The sequence below is a fragment of the Artemia franciscana genome, chromosome 15 (genome assembly GCF_032884065.1).
Source record: "Artemia franciscana chromosome 15, ASM3288406v1, whole genome shotgun sequence".
Classification (NCBI taxonomy): domain Eukaryota; kingdom Metazoa; phylum Arthropoda; class Branchiopoda; order Anostraca; family Artemiidae; genus Artemia; species Artemia franciscana.
In genome coordinates this window covers 41415891-41430767 of record NC_088877.1, presented here as the reverse complement: position 1 = coordinate 41430767, position 14877 = coordinate 41415891, and the positions used below count along the sequence as shown (strand labels likewise).

At 34.5% G+C, this 14877-nt stretch overlaps 1 protein-coding gene across 2 annotated transcripts in view; it reads right to left on the bottom strand.

Moving 5' to 3' along the window:
* LOC136036489 (tubby-related protein 3-like) overlaps positions 1-14583 on the bottom strand; it is a 107349-nt gene extending 92766 nt beyond the window's left edge. Inside the window, exon 1 of one of the 2 annotated variants that reach the window (XM_065718754.1) lies at positions 14472-14583. The gene's annotated coding sequence lies outside the window, so the exon portion shown is untranslated. The remainder of the gene's footprint in view (positions 1-14471) is intronic. The other variant, XM_065718755.1, reaches the window with a different exon arrangement.
* Between the last annotated feature and the right edge of the window lie 294 nt (positions 14584-14877).

Genomic DNA, 14877 nt, shown 5'->3' with positions numbered 1-14877 from the left:
TTTCGTGTTACCTAGCAACATAAAGGAACTAATACTAAGAAACGTCATTCCGTCCATAACATGGAAAAAAATCGAAACACCACAATTAACTATAATTAATATTAGTCATTTTGGTTGAGATCATGAGCTAAGGGATGATCATAAGTTGGCATTGCCACTGATAAATTCAAATGGGATCCAATGACATGATGTGACCATATTATGTGTGTTCACATCACATGACATGGTAAGATAACACAACATTATATAACCAGATTTGACATGCAATCACATCACACGGTCACAAGTAATCATCACACAATAATGCAAACAAGCCATTATGCATAAGGTATGGGCACAAGTGCTAGTCTGCCTCAAGGAGTATGGCCCTAATTACTCTTGAGAATACATAATTTATTCCATCACTACGACTACATAATTTATTCCATCGCCATAGCCTCAACAGGGCTAACAGATACAGCCTATGGCTCTAATGATTATACCATACACCTCACTGGATCCTGTGAATGACCTATATATTCTGGTCAGGATATGATTAAATATATTCAACCTTCACTAAATAAGAGGAATGACCAGTTATCATAATACGTAATATTCAGTAATCCCAAGAAAATTATATGAATATTTTTTTTTATCTGGGTTTAATTAAATCTAAAAGGTAAAGTGAACCAGACGCATTTTATGACACGGACAGAATTTTACTGAATCAAAAAGCAACAAATCTGCTACCCATTTTTTTTCTGATGACAAGTGCTTGGTAAAGTAAACCAGCGAACTAATGTTCCCCAATCAATCAATTGCTGTGGCATTCTTCTAGAGGGAATTTAAAATCATAAATGTCCCAACTCAGAGGGATCCCCAATACCCCTACCCAAACTTCTTAACCCTCTTTTTGAACTCAAAATTATTTGGGACTTACAAAACAAGAATACATCCAAAAAAATCACTAATTCTTCTTTCAGAATACCAAATACTTCTTTCGAAACAAAAAATAATTCTTAGAAAACATAAATACATCCTAAACAATCAAAAATTCTTATTACAAAATATAATTACTTATTACAAAACAGAAATAATTCTTACAAAACAAAAATACATCCTAAATAATCAAAGATTATTCTTACAAAATACAAAATACTTCTTAGAAAACAAAAAGCACTTCTTACAAAGCAAAAAATATTTCTTACAAAGTGAAAATACATCCTATACAATCAAAAACTGTTCTTACAGAACAAAAGTAGATCCTAAGAAATCAAAAATTCTTATTAAAAAAAAAATACAAAACAAAAATACATCCTAAAAATCAGATGATCGTTGTGTACACGTTTACTCAGCTAGTTGGTAAATTATAAGTGTGTTTTACTTGCAGGCTGAGTACCAAAGATTTAATGAAACCACTTTTGAGCACAACAATCTAAGCTAGTTGGTAAATTCCGAGTCTTTAAGTTACCGAGTGAATATCATAAAATTTAATAGAAGCACTTCTGACTTTAATAATCTCAGCTAGTTGGTATATTTCAAGTGTTTTGATTGAGTAAAGAAATTAATGAAAGCACTTTTGAGTACAACAATCTCAGATTGTTGGTAAATTCTGGGTCTTTTAGTTACTGATTTGGTATAAAAAATTTAATAAAAGCAGTTTTGCGTACAACAAACGCAGCTAGTTGGTATATTCCGAGTGTTTTAGTTGCAAATTCAAAGAAAGAACTTTCGATTAAAACAAACTCTAGTAGTTGATAAATTCCGTGTGCTTTACTTGCTGGTTAAGTACCAAAAATTTAATAAAGGGACTTTCGAGTAAAACAACATACCTAGTTGATAAATTCCGAATGTTTTAATTACCGACTGGGTATCAACAAATTTAATAAAAGCACTTCTGAGTACAACAAACTCAGCTATTTGGTATATTCCAAGTATTTTAGATGCTAATTAAGTAACAAAAGTTGAATGAAAGCCCTTTTGAGTACAACAAACTCAACTAATCAATAAATTCCGTTTGTTTTACTTGCTGGCTGAGTAAGAAAAATTTAAAAGCACTTTGAGCATAACAATGTCAGCTAGTAGATAAATTCCATGTGTTTTGGTTAGAGACTGGTTATAAAAATTTTAATAAAAGCACTCCCGAGTGTTTTAATTGCTGGCTGATAACCAAAAAATTTAACAAAAGCAATTTTGAGTGCAACAAACTTAACTAGTTGATAAATTCCGTGTGGTTTTCACTGCTGACTGAATATCAAAAATTTAATAGTTTTAGTTGCTGACTGAATGCACTTTTGAGCAAAACAAACACATCAAGATGATAAATTCCGTGTGTTTGAAGTACTTGCAGGCTGAATACCAAAAATTTAATAAAATCACTTTTGAGTACAACAATTTCAGCAAGTTGTTAAGTTCGGAATTCTTTGGTTATCGACTGGAATAAAAAAAATTAATAAAAACACTTTTGAGCACAACAAACTGAGCTAGTTGGTATATTCCAACTTTTTTAGTTTCTGACTTAGTAAGAAATATTTAATGAATGCACTTTTGAGTACAGCAAACTCAGCTAGTTGGTATATTCCGAGTGTTCTGATTGGTGATTGAGTAGAAAAACTTTAATGATAGCACTTTCGAGTACAGCAAACTCAGCAAGTTGATAAATTTCGTGTTTTGTAATTGCAGGCTGAACACAAAATATTTAATAAAAGCGTTTTTGAATACAACAAACTAAGCTAGTGGATAAATCCCAAGGGTTTTAGTTGCTGACTGAGCAACAAAATTTAATACAAGCACATTTGAGTTTTGCAAATTCAGTTAATTGATCGATTCCGAGTGTTTTAATTGCTGGCTGGGAACCAAAAAATTTAACAAAAGCAATTTTGAGTACAACAAACTGAAGTAGTTCTTTATTTAACAATAAGTTTCAAAGACAAACAATTACTTCAAAACAATGTCCCCCATAAAGCTCAATGGCCAGGAAAGACCAACACAAAAAAAATATAAACAAAATCCAAACAAAATTGAGTCGCCCACCATAATAATCCCCAAAAATGACAAGCTAGTCAGGGGGTAGCACATGATTTCACCAACTAAATTAAATATCCAACTCAATCCAGAGACATAAACTCCAAGGGAAACCAGAAAAAAAACTTATTTACTAGCTAAAAAAAATCTCTAACATAATTTCTGAACATACCAACAAGTGGCAGCTTCGTACAAACTCTGGAAGCGTGTTCCAGATCCTGCTGCAAGCTGTCAGAGGGTCAAAGTCAGACCTCACTGATGGAGTATGAAGAACCAGTAAATTGTTGGAAGTGCGGAGATGATAAGACGACTGATCAGAAACCAAAGATATATTATTACACAGGACAGCAGGAAGATGGCCGTGCAACTGTAAAAAATTAAAGAAGAACAAGAAAGAAAACAGAGAGATTTCAAATTAAGCAAGGGTTTAAGTAAAGATTGGTTGGTTTCCTGAATAAGAATCCTTGCTTTATCATACTGTTTTGAAAGAGGCTTCAGAGATGAGGAAAAAGTTGAGATCAAAATAACAGAACAATATGAAACATAAGACTGAACGAGGCTGCAGAACAAGATTCTAAGAATCGACTAAGGATTCCGAGACTTCTGGAGACTTTCATTTTAATGCCTAGGAATTGAACGTAACAATCCTTAGGTCTACTTAGAGAACCTCTTGATACATGTATTTCATTTAAGTCGGGGCAAGCTTTCAAGACTCTGGAGAAAATGAGAAAACATGACTGTCTGACATTTAAGGCAAGCTAACTTACATCAAATCACTAGATAACTCTTTCAAAAATGGCTATCATCCTTGAATGAAGATCAGACTCAGTTCTACCAGTTGTGCAAAGAGTACTGTCATCAGCAAAAGCAATAAGTGTATCTGGTAAGGACAAACTCCTGTCACTATTAGTGATGGATACTGGTTGATAAAGACGACAGAAAATGGTAGGTTTTAAATTTTTAACCGCATTAATAAGGTTATTGACGCAGATTAAAAAGAGTATAAGCTCAATGACAGATCCTTGTGGAACACCAAACTCTATTCCAGAAGGGTTAGAAAAGTGCAGATCAACCGAGATCGATCGACCAGATAAATATGATAGAAACCATAAATCAGCATTCCCTCTTATACATAAATGGGACAATTTCAAAAGAAGAATCTTGTGTGTTAATGAGTCAAATACTTTTTGAACATCAAGAAAAAGAGCAGCAGGTATCAAACCAGAGTCAAGAGCTGAATTTAAATAATTCAAGAGAGTTGCACATGCATGCTCAGTTGAGTGCTTTGTCCTAAAACCAAACTGAAAATCATGAAAAAAAAGTGTTAAGAATTAAGAAAATCAAGAAGTAGAGAAAGCATAGCTTTTTCAGAAATTTTACTAAGCACTGATAAAAGAGATATGGAACGATAATTTGCAGGATTATTCCTTGATCCACCTTTAAAAAGGATAATAGCACGAGCACGCTTTAGAGCACTTGAGAAGACACCATTTTCAAAAGAAAGATTGACAAGTCTTGTGAAGGCACACACGATGACTGGAAGAATGAACTTGACAACCTTAGTCGGAATATGGTCTGGGCCAGAGGATGATGAGCCCCTCAAACCATTGACAATTCTGGCTATTTCAGCTTCAGAGACAGGTTCCAATACCATTGATCTAGGACAAGGCAGTCCAAGGTAAGACCTAAAATCAGGTAGAGAAGAAGAAGGAGTTACAGAAGAGGCTGTAGTTTTGCTGATATTAGCTAAATAGGAAGTAAACGTATCTTGGACTTTTAGCTCACCCTCTACATTTTTGCCGTTAATCACAACACTTGAAGAAATAGAAGGAGGCAGAAAAGATGGCCTGATAACAGAATTAATTACTTGTCATGTCTTCCTATCGTCTTTACTGCATGTAGAGAATTTTTCTATAATAAAATAACGATTAAGCCTTTTAGCAAAGCAAACTGTATACTCTTCTATAAGTTTCGAGAAGTTGAAGCCGAAAATTATGCAAAAATGGCTTAGAGGACCTGTAAGCCTTTCAAACATTATTTTTCTTCCTCCAACTTTTAAAGAGTCCAGGAGTCATCCAAGGATTCAAAGTGGCTGTTCTTTTCGATGCCAGATCCGACCGGGGTGCATCACATGTATCCAAGGTAACTTCTCTCAAAGAATCATAAAACGAATTAAACAAAGAATCTATGTCAGATTCATTTTCAGAAATACTCCACGAATGACCCACCAACCATGACCTAAGAATATGCAAACCCTGATCATTAAATTTTAAAGAGGAAAAACCAGCTCCTTGGCTCCTCCTAGGCAATGTATCAGAAAAATCATACATGGAAAAAACAGGAAAACGGTCTGAGATATCGCTCATCAATATAGAATTTTGCACCAAGGTCAAAGATGAAAAATATTATCAAGCAAAGAAGCGTCAGTTATGGGAGTTGGAATGCGTGCAGAAGGTAATGTTACACAAGCAAGCATTGTTGAAAGAAAATCCCAGGACGAGGATGACCTCTGGTTACATAAATTAAGGTTGAAGTCATCCATAATGACAAGTTCACATGAATAAAGTTGGATTATTTCCAAGACGTCATCAAGAATCTGAAGGAAAGAGGGAAACTTCAACCTTCAACAGAATTCAGTTGATAAATTCCGCGTGTTTAACTGCAGACTGAACATCAAAAGTTTAAAAAAAGCACTTTTGAGCAAAAGAATTTCAGCTAGTTGATAAATTCCGAATGTTTTACTTACTGACTGGATATAGAAAAATTTAATAAAAGCCCTTTTGAGCACAACAAACTCAGCTATTTTAGGGATTCCGAGTATTCTAGTTGCTGATTGAGAAACAAAATTTAATGAAAGCACTTCTGCAAACAATAAACGCAGCTAGTTGATAAATTCTGTGTTTTAATTGCTGGCTGGCTACCGAAAATTTAATAAAAGCACTTTGAGTACAGCAAACTCAGCTAACTGGTAAATTCTGAGTGTTTTAATTGCTGTCTGAGAAAAAAAAATAATAAAAGCACTTATGAGCACAATAAACTCAGCTAGTTGATAAATTCCGTGTGTTTTACTTACTGGTGAGAACCAACAATTTAACTGAAGCACTTTTGAGTACAATAAACTCAGCTGGTTGACAAATTCCATGTGTTTTAGTTACCAATTGGGTATCAAAAAACTTAATAAATGCACTTTTGAGTACAGCAAACTCAGCTAGTTGGTAAATACCGAGTTCTTTAGTTATCGACTGGGCATCAAAAAATTTAATAAGAACACTTTTGAGTTCAGCTAGTTTTTAAACTCTGACTGTTTTAGTTGCAGACTGAGTAACAAAAACTTGATGAAAGCACTTTTGACTACAAAAAACTCACCTAACTGATAAATTCCGTGTGTTTTCGTGGCTGATTAAATAACAAAAATTTAATGAAAGCACTTTTGAGTACAATAAAATCAGCTAGTTGATAAATTCCGTGTGTTTTAGTTACAATCTGGCCATAAATAATCAATAAAAGCACATTTGAGCACAAAAAACAGCTAGTTGACAAACTCTAGTGTTTGACAAATGACAGTGTTTTAGTTGTCGAATGGACATCAAAAATATAAATAAAGCACGTTTCATCACAAAAAGCTCAACTAGCTGGTAAATCCTGAGTGCTTAATAAAGCACTTTTGAGCACAACACAGCTAGTTGATAAATGTCATATGTTTTACTTGCAGGAAGAGTACCAAAATATTTATAAAAACACTTTGAGCACAACAAACCCAGATAATTGGCAAGTTCCGAGTGTTTTAGTTGCTTGATAAATAACAAAAAAATTAATGAAAAGAGCTTTTGAGTATAGCAGACTCAACTAGTTGGTAAATTCCGAGTGTTTTAGTTTCTGACTGAATATTAAAAATTTAATGAAAGCACTTTTGTCTATAACAAACTCAGCTAGTTGATGAATCCCGTGTGTTTTAGTTACTGACTGGATAAAAAAAATTAACAAAAGCACGTTTAGTACAACAAAACAATCTAGTTGACAGATTCCAAGTGTTTTAGTTGCTGACTGGATATCAAAATTTGGTTCTAGCAAGTTTGAGTGCAACCAACTCAGCTAGTAGGTAAAATCTGAATGTATCTAGTTGCTGACTGAGTGCCAAAAATTTTATGAGTGCACTTTAGAGTACAAAAAACTCAGCAGCTAGTTGGTAACTTTCAAGTATTTTGGCTACAAACTGGGTTTAAAAAAATCAATAAATGCACTTTAGAGTACATCAATCTCAGCTACTTGGTAAATTCTGAGTGTTTTAGATGTTGACTGAGTTACAAAAATTTAAAGAAAAAACTTTTGAAGTGTTTTACTTGCTGACTGAATATCAAAAATTTAATAGAAACACATTGAAGTTTTTGGTTAGGTTACAATGGCTGGCCACGCTAGCCCAAATGAAACAAACCTAATTTAAAAGCAGTTTAAGTTAGTTTAGTCAACTAATTTTGTTGTACAGAAAAGAACTTTTATTAAATTTTTGGTACTCTCCCTTTAACTAAAACAAATGGGATTTATCCTCTAGCTGAGTTTGTTGTGCTCAAAAGTGCTTTTATTAAATTCTTGATATCCTGTCAGTGATTAAAACATTCGGAATTTAGCAGCTAGCTGAGTTTACTCTACTCAATAGTGCTTTCATCAAATTTTTGGTACTCAGCCAGCAACTGAAAACACTCCAAATTTATGAGGTAGCTCAGTTTTTTCTACTCAAAAGTGCTTTCATTAAATTTTTGTTACTCAGCACTAGGACTAGGCACTAAAGGTACCAGCACTAGGGCACTAAAGCACTAAGCATTCGGCACTAAAACTAAAGCACTGGGAATTTACAGAATTTGATATGCTCAAAAGTACTTTTATTACTTTTTTTATACCCAATTGTTAACTAAAACGCTGGGAAGTCACCAACTGGCTAAGTTTGTTGCACTCAAAAGTGCATTTATGGAATTCTTTTACTCAGCCAGCATGTGAAACATACAGAATTTATCAATTAGCTGAATTTTTCTGGCTCAAAAGTGTTTTGATTAAAATTGTGTTACTCATTCAGCAACTAAAACACTTGAGATATACCATGAGTTTGATGTGGTCAAAAGAACTTTTATTAAATCCTGTCTTACATTGATATCCTGTCAGTGATTAAAACATTCTGAATTCGCTCACTAGCTGAGTTTACTTTACTCAAAAGCACTTTCATCAAATTTTTGGTACTCAGCCAACAACTGAAAACACTTCAAATTTGTGAAGTAGCTAAGTCTTTTCTACTCAAAGTGCTTTAATTTTAATTTTTTTACTCAGTCAGCAACCAAAGCACTTAGAATTTACCAAGTAGCAGAGTTTGGTATGCTCAAAAGTGCTTTTATTATTTTTCTTATACCCAGTTGGTAACTGAAGCAATTGGAAGTTATCAACCGGCTAAGTTTGTTCCACTCAAAAGTACATTTATGGAATTTTTTACTCAGCCAGCAAGTGAAACATACAGAATTTAACAATTAGATGATTTTTTTTCTACTAAAAAGTGATTTAATTAAAATTGTGTTACTCATTCAGCAACTAAAACACTTGGAATGTACCAATTAGGTGAGTTTGATGTGGTCAAAAAAGTTTTTATTAGACTTTTGATATCTAATTGGTAAAACATTGGAATTTATCAACTAGCTAGAGCTTTTCTTAAACTTTTGATATCTAATTGGTAAGACATTGGAAACTATCAACTAGCTGAGTTTGTTCTACTCAAAAGTGCCTTTATTAAACTTTTTGTACTCAGTCAGCAGCTAAAAGCATTTGGATTATACCAACTAGCTGAGTTGGTTCTACTTAAAAGTGATTTTATCAAATTCTTGATATTCAATTAGGAACTAAAATATTTACAATTTGTCAACTAGCTGGGTTTATTGTACTCAAATGTGCTTTTGTTAATTTTTATACCCAGTTGGTAACTATAGACGTGGAATTTATCAACTAACTGAATTTGTTTTACTCAAAAGTGCTTTCTTTAAATTTTTAATATTCAGTCAGAAACTAAAACACTCGGAATTTACCAACTAGTTGAGCATATTGCACTCAAAATTGCTTCTCATTAAATATTTGGTATTCAGCCAGCAACTAAAACACTTAACTTATCAATTAGCTGAGTTTTTTTGTAATCAAAAGTGTTTTTATTAAATTGCCTGATATCCAGTTGGTAACTATAATACTTGGAATTTACCAACCAGCTGAGTTTTCTGTCTTCAAGAGTACTTTTATTAAATTTTTGGTACTTTTACTGCAAGTAAAACAAACAAAAATTTATCAACTAGCTGTGTTGTACTCAAAGGTGCCTTTATTAAATTTTTGGCACTCATCCTGCAACTTTTTTGGTATCATGCCAATGATTATAACACTCAGAATTGATCATCTAACTGGGTTTGCCATGCTCAAAAGTGCTAAATTGAATTTTTATATCCCACTTGGTAACAAAATACTTGTTATACCATCTATCTGAGCTTGTTGCAGTCAAAAGTGTTTTAATTAAATTAGTGTTAGTTAGTCAGCAACTAAAACACATGGAAATTATCAATTAGTTGAGTTTGTTGTAGTCAAGAGTGCTTTCATTAATTTTTGTTTACTCAGTTGGCAACTAAAACGGTCAGATTTTACCAGCTAGCTGAGTTTGTTGTACTCAAAAGTGGTTTTATTAAATTTTTGATATCCAGTCAGTAGCTAAAAGACTCAAAATTTACCAGCCAGCTGAGATTTTTGTATTCAAAAGCGCTTTCATTAAATCTTTGGTATTCAGCCAGCAAGTAAAACACATGGAATTTATCAAAGAGCTGAGTTAGTTGAACTCAAAAGTGCTTTCATTAAATTTTCGACACTTAATCAGCAAGTAAAACAGTCAAAATATACCAACTAGCTGAGTCTGTTGTACTCAAAAGTGTTTCAATAGATTTTTTCATACCCAGTGGGTAACTAGAGGACAAGGAAATTACCAACTAGCTTTCAAAACTGCTTTTATTAAATTTTTAATACTGAGTCAGTAACTAAAACATTCAGAATTTACCAACTAGTTGATGAAATTTTTGCTACTCAGTCTGTAAGTAAAATACACAGAATTTATGGATTATTATTATTATATTTAATATTTATTATTGTACTCAAAAGTGTTTTCATTAAATTTTTGTTACTTAATCAGCACTGTATACAGTGCTGTACTAAATACAGCACTAGAATACACAGAATTTACCAACTAGCTGAGTTTGCAGTCTTCAAAAGTGCTTTTATTAATTTTTTTATACCCAGCTGGTAACCAAAACACTTGAAATTTACTAACTAGCAGAGTTTATTCTACTCACAAGTGCTTTTATTAAATTTTTGGTAATCAGACAAAACACATGAAATATATCAACTAATTTTTTTAGTTAATTTTTCTAATTTTTTTTTTTGGTAGTCAGTCAGCAACTAAAATACTCAGAATTTATCACTAGCTAAGTTTTTGGTGCTCAAAAGTGCTTTCACTAAATTTTTGTTTCTAAGTTAGTAACTGAAACACTCAGAACTACCAACTAGCTAAGTTAGCTGCATTCAAAAAAGATGTTAAATTTTTGTTATCCAGTTAGTAACTCTACACTTAGAATTTACCAACTAGCTGAGTTTATTGTACACAAAAGTGCTCTTATTAAGTTTTTGGTACTCAGCCAGAAGGAAACACATGGAATTTAACAGCTAGTTTAGTTTGTTGTACTTAAAAGTGCCTTCATTAAATTTTTATTATTCCATCAGCAGCTAGAAGACTTGGAATTTATAAACTAGCTGAAATTGTTGTACTCAAAAGTGCTTTTATTGATTTTTTATACCCAGTTGGTAACTAAAAGACTTGGAATTTATCAACTAGCTGAGATTGTTGTACTTAAAACTGCTTTTATTAAATTTTCAATGTTCAGTTGGCAGTTGAAACACATGGAATTTATCAACTAGTTAAGTTTGTTTTACTCAAAATTGCTTTTATTAAATTTCTTGGTTCTCTGCCAGCAACTAAGACATTTGGAATATATCCACTAGCTGAGCTTGTTGAATTTGTTCTTGCAACTGTTAATGGATGATTCTTGATTTGGCTCTCAAAAACCTCTGAGAGAATTCTTCAATGAGTCCACAGGAAATAGACCAGGATGCCCTAGTTGACAAGAGCACCAAGATCCTTATACAGACAGTCAAAACAGTCCTTAGAAGAACTAAAAGCTCCAAAAAGCCATGGATCAACAATGAGACCATTCAACTGTGTAAAGACAAGTGTGCTGGGCTAATAGGCAAGGCCCAGAAAGCAGAGACACTTATAAGCATTTTACTTACTTATTTACTTGTACTTGGGTCATGTTCGAGTCTTGTCCAGGCCCATTGTGGCATCCAGAATTTGTCGACATGCGTCTCTCCATTGCTCTCTTTCAAGTGTGATTGCCTCAATCAACTGGATCCATTGTCTATTCCATTGGTGCCCGTGCTTCTTGAAACCTCCCATTGGCTCAAGGTTGGCTCTAACTGTTGATAACCATGCCTTTTTTTGTCCTCCAGGCTTCTTCTTCCAGTGCACAAGGGGTTGGCATTTCAAGCACTGTTTGCTGAACAAGTCATCCAGTCGGCGCAGTGTATGCCCAAACCATCGTAGACGTCTCGCTTTGACAACATCAGAGACAAGTGGTATATCACCACATCTTCTTCTGATGACATTGTTACGGACGCGGTCAGAGAGACGCAGGCCAAGAATACAGCAAAGACACTTGTGGTGGAAGACATTCAGGTTATTAGCTTCCCCAGCTCTGAGGGGCCACGTTTCGCAACCATAAAGAAGCACAGAGAGGACCAAAGCGTTATATATCTGGAGCTTTGTTCAAAGGGAGATTTCATTTCGTAGCCAGAGGCACTTCCGAAGTTGGATGAATGCTGCCCAGGCTGCGGAGATGCGGCTTTGTATTTTGCTTAGAGCTTCACCCTTGGGATTTATTAGGGAACCTAGATATTTGAAATTCTGGACGTCCTCGATTGGGATGCCATTCAATGTGATTGGAGTTTCATCTAGCCCAGAGGTGCGCATCGATTTTGTTTTTGATTGGCTGATCTTTAGTCCAGTAGCAAGGGATCTAGCAGCAATGTCATCTATCATGAGCTGTGCTTCTATTATTGACTCAGCCAAGATATCCAAATCATCAGCGTAATCAAGGTCTGTTATTGATAGTGCTGGACTGACTGTCACACCTTTGTATTTGTCAAGAGTCTTCATGATCTGGTCAATGACAAAGTTAAATAAAATAGGCAATAAGGCACAACCCTGTCGCACTCCTTTGTCAATTGATATTTCTTTTGAGATTTCTCCATCAGCTCTTACAAATGCCCTTGTTCCCATGTAATATGCCTTAATTAGACGGACTATCTTTTCAAGCACTCCATCATCCCTCATTGCATCCCAGATGGCAATTCTCTTTACCGAGTCAAAAGCCGTTACAAAGTCAATAAAGACTTGTATTGTTTCCTGCTGGTGTATAAGGCGGTGTTCCAGGATCTGTCTCAGGCTAAAAATATGATTGCAGCATCCCATACCAGGTCTGAATCCTGCTTGATTTGGCCTCGTCTAATCATTTCTAATATTTCTGAACCTATTTAATACTAATATTGTGAAAACTTTTGCAGAAATGGGTATCAGGGAAATTCCTCTATAATTTTTACAATCGACTCAATCCCCTTTCTTAAATACAGGAATTATTATGGAGGTCCTCCACTCTTCAGGAATGTATTTGTTGACCCAGACATCCATGAGTAAGTTGTGGAGCTCATTGATAGCCGCTTCTGGAAGGGTTTTGAGAAGTTCAGCTGGTAATTTGTCAATGCCAGGGCTTTTATCATTTTTTAATAGTTTTACAGCATGAATAATTTCTTCTCTGCTTGGAGGGGCAATATTGCAATCCTCATACACGAATGGTGACTCAGAACTGCTGTGGGATGGAATGGGTTGGCTGTGGTCATTTTCTGATGGGTGAAGAAGCTTCTGGAAGTGTGCACGCCATTGTTCTATGCAATCTTCTTTGCTTGTGAGAAGCTTGTTGTCCTTACTAAGTAGCGTGGGGGTAGATCTTTGCTTCTTTTTCCCGGTTGATTCTCCTAGGAGCTGGTAGAGTTTCCATGAATCATTGCATGCAGCAGCTTTTTCCATTTCACAGGCTACATTAGACCAATATGCTTGTTTTTCTGGCTTAGCAGATTTGTGACATTCTTGGCGGAGTGCGTTAAAAGAAGCAGAGTGTTTATCAGTCATTTGTCTCTTCCTTAAAGAAAGTTCTATTGTCTTCTGAGAAATAAGCATTTTAAGCATCTAACAGAAAAGAAGATCAAATACAGCCTAACCATGTACATTTGTAACAAATGTGACCAATGTAGGCTAAGCTTAACTTCCAAAAAGCCAATACCCCTGCTATGTACAAAAGAATATGAGAGCTGTCTAGGCACAGAACTACTGTTAACAATGTACTCATGGATAAGGATATGACTCTAATCAACAACACAACAGGAATAAGAGAAGTGGAAACAACATTTTCCAAAAAAGTTGAGCCCCCCCCTCCAATCAATCCTGACCCTGCTGTTTTTAGGAATTTAAACATGTCCCCCTCTGAACCAGGCCCACCACCACTCAGAAGCAAAAATGAAGCTGCCTTGAAGTGACTCAAATAAAATAAATTTCCTGGACCAGATGGATTGCAAGCAGAACTCCTGAAAGTTTACTCAGCAGTCATAACAAAACTCTACCACAGAATTACTATAGCTGTCTGGCACAAGGAACATTTTCTGAAAACATGGTTTTCTGTTACAATAGTTCCTCTGTATACAAAGGGTCCAAAGTCAAATGTAACAGTTACTGTCTAATCAGCCTGATGGACTAACCTGCCAAAGTGTTGATGTCTCCTTCTGGAGAGTCACTATTCTATGCCTTTAAAGCTCTGTATTCTTTTTAACAGAGTTTTAAATATACTTAGTATAATAATAGATTAAATAAACTACAGCATATCTTGGGATATTTCTGATATAGGTTAGACTATAACAAGCCTTAGGATAACTGCTGGTTCATTATTAAGTATCAGGGATTGTACTATTTTCACAGAGCACTGAACAGAGAAGGCAATCTTATTCATTTTTCTTATCTGTTTTCTACCCTAGGCCTATAATGAACTTTAACCCTAAACTATGCCTACTTTCAAGGCCCACTCTCCTGTTAATCTATGTCAATTTCTGAAGAGCTTAGTCACCTAACATATAATTATTTCAAGTTCATTAAAATTATATGAACATGTGGCGAAAAGAAGGAAAAAGGTACCAAAACCCCGTATGCTGATACTCCTTTGGTCTATGTGCAATCATTGAAATTGCAGTCACCAAACAAAACACCATATTAAGCTTGAGAATCCCATAAATTACTTTTTAAAACTTACATCGATTTTCTAATCAATACGTCAATGTGTTTAACAGACATATAAATTGCTTCATTCTAAATCACATGTTTATTTTCATTTGAATTTTCCCGCTTCGCCGGTAAAGTTGCTAAGCTGATGAAAGTCGAAAATCAATAAGCGAAAATTGCTAGTCAAAAGCTAGTCATAATATGCAATCACAGCAGGATCCAGCTTGTAGATACAATCTGAATTCGGTAAATATTTCGCAGTTCATATAATTGACTTACCAACAAAGTGAGCACACCACTTGATGCCTTTTTTTGTTATTTACGAATATAATAATCGCTTCTATTACAAATTTGAGCGCTTTTGAGCTCTTAAAAATGACGAATTTTCAATTAATGTATGAGTTCTCGGTCGTTTCCAACAAAATAATGCTACGTTT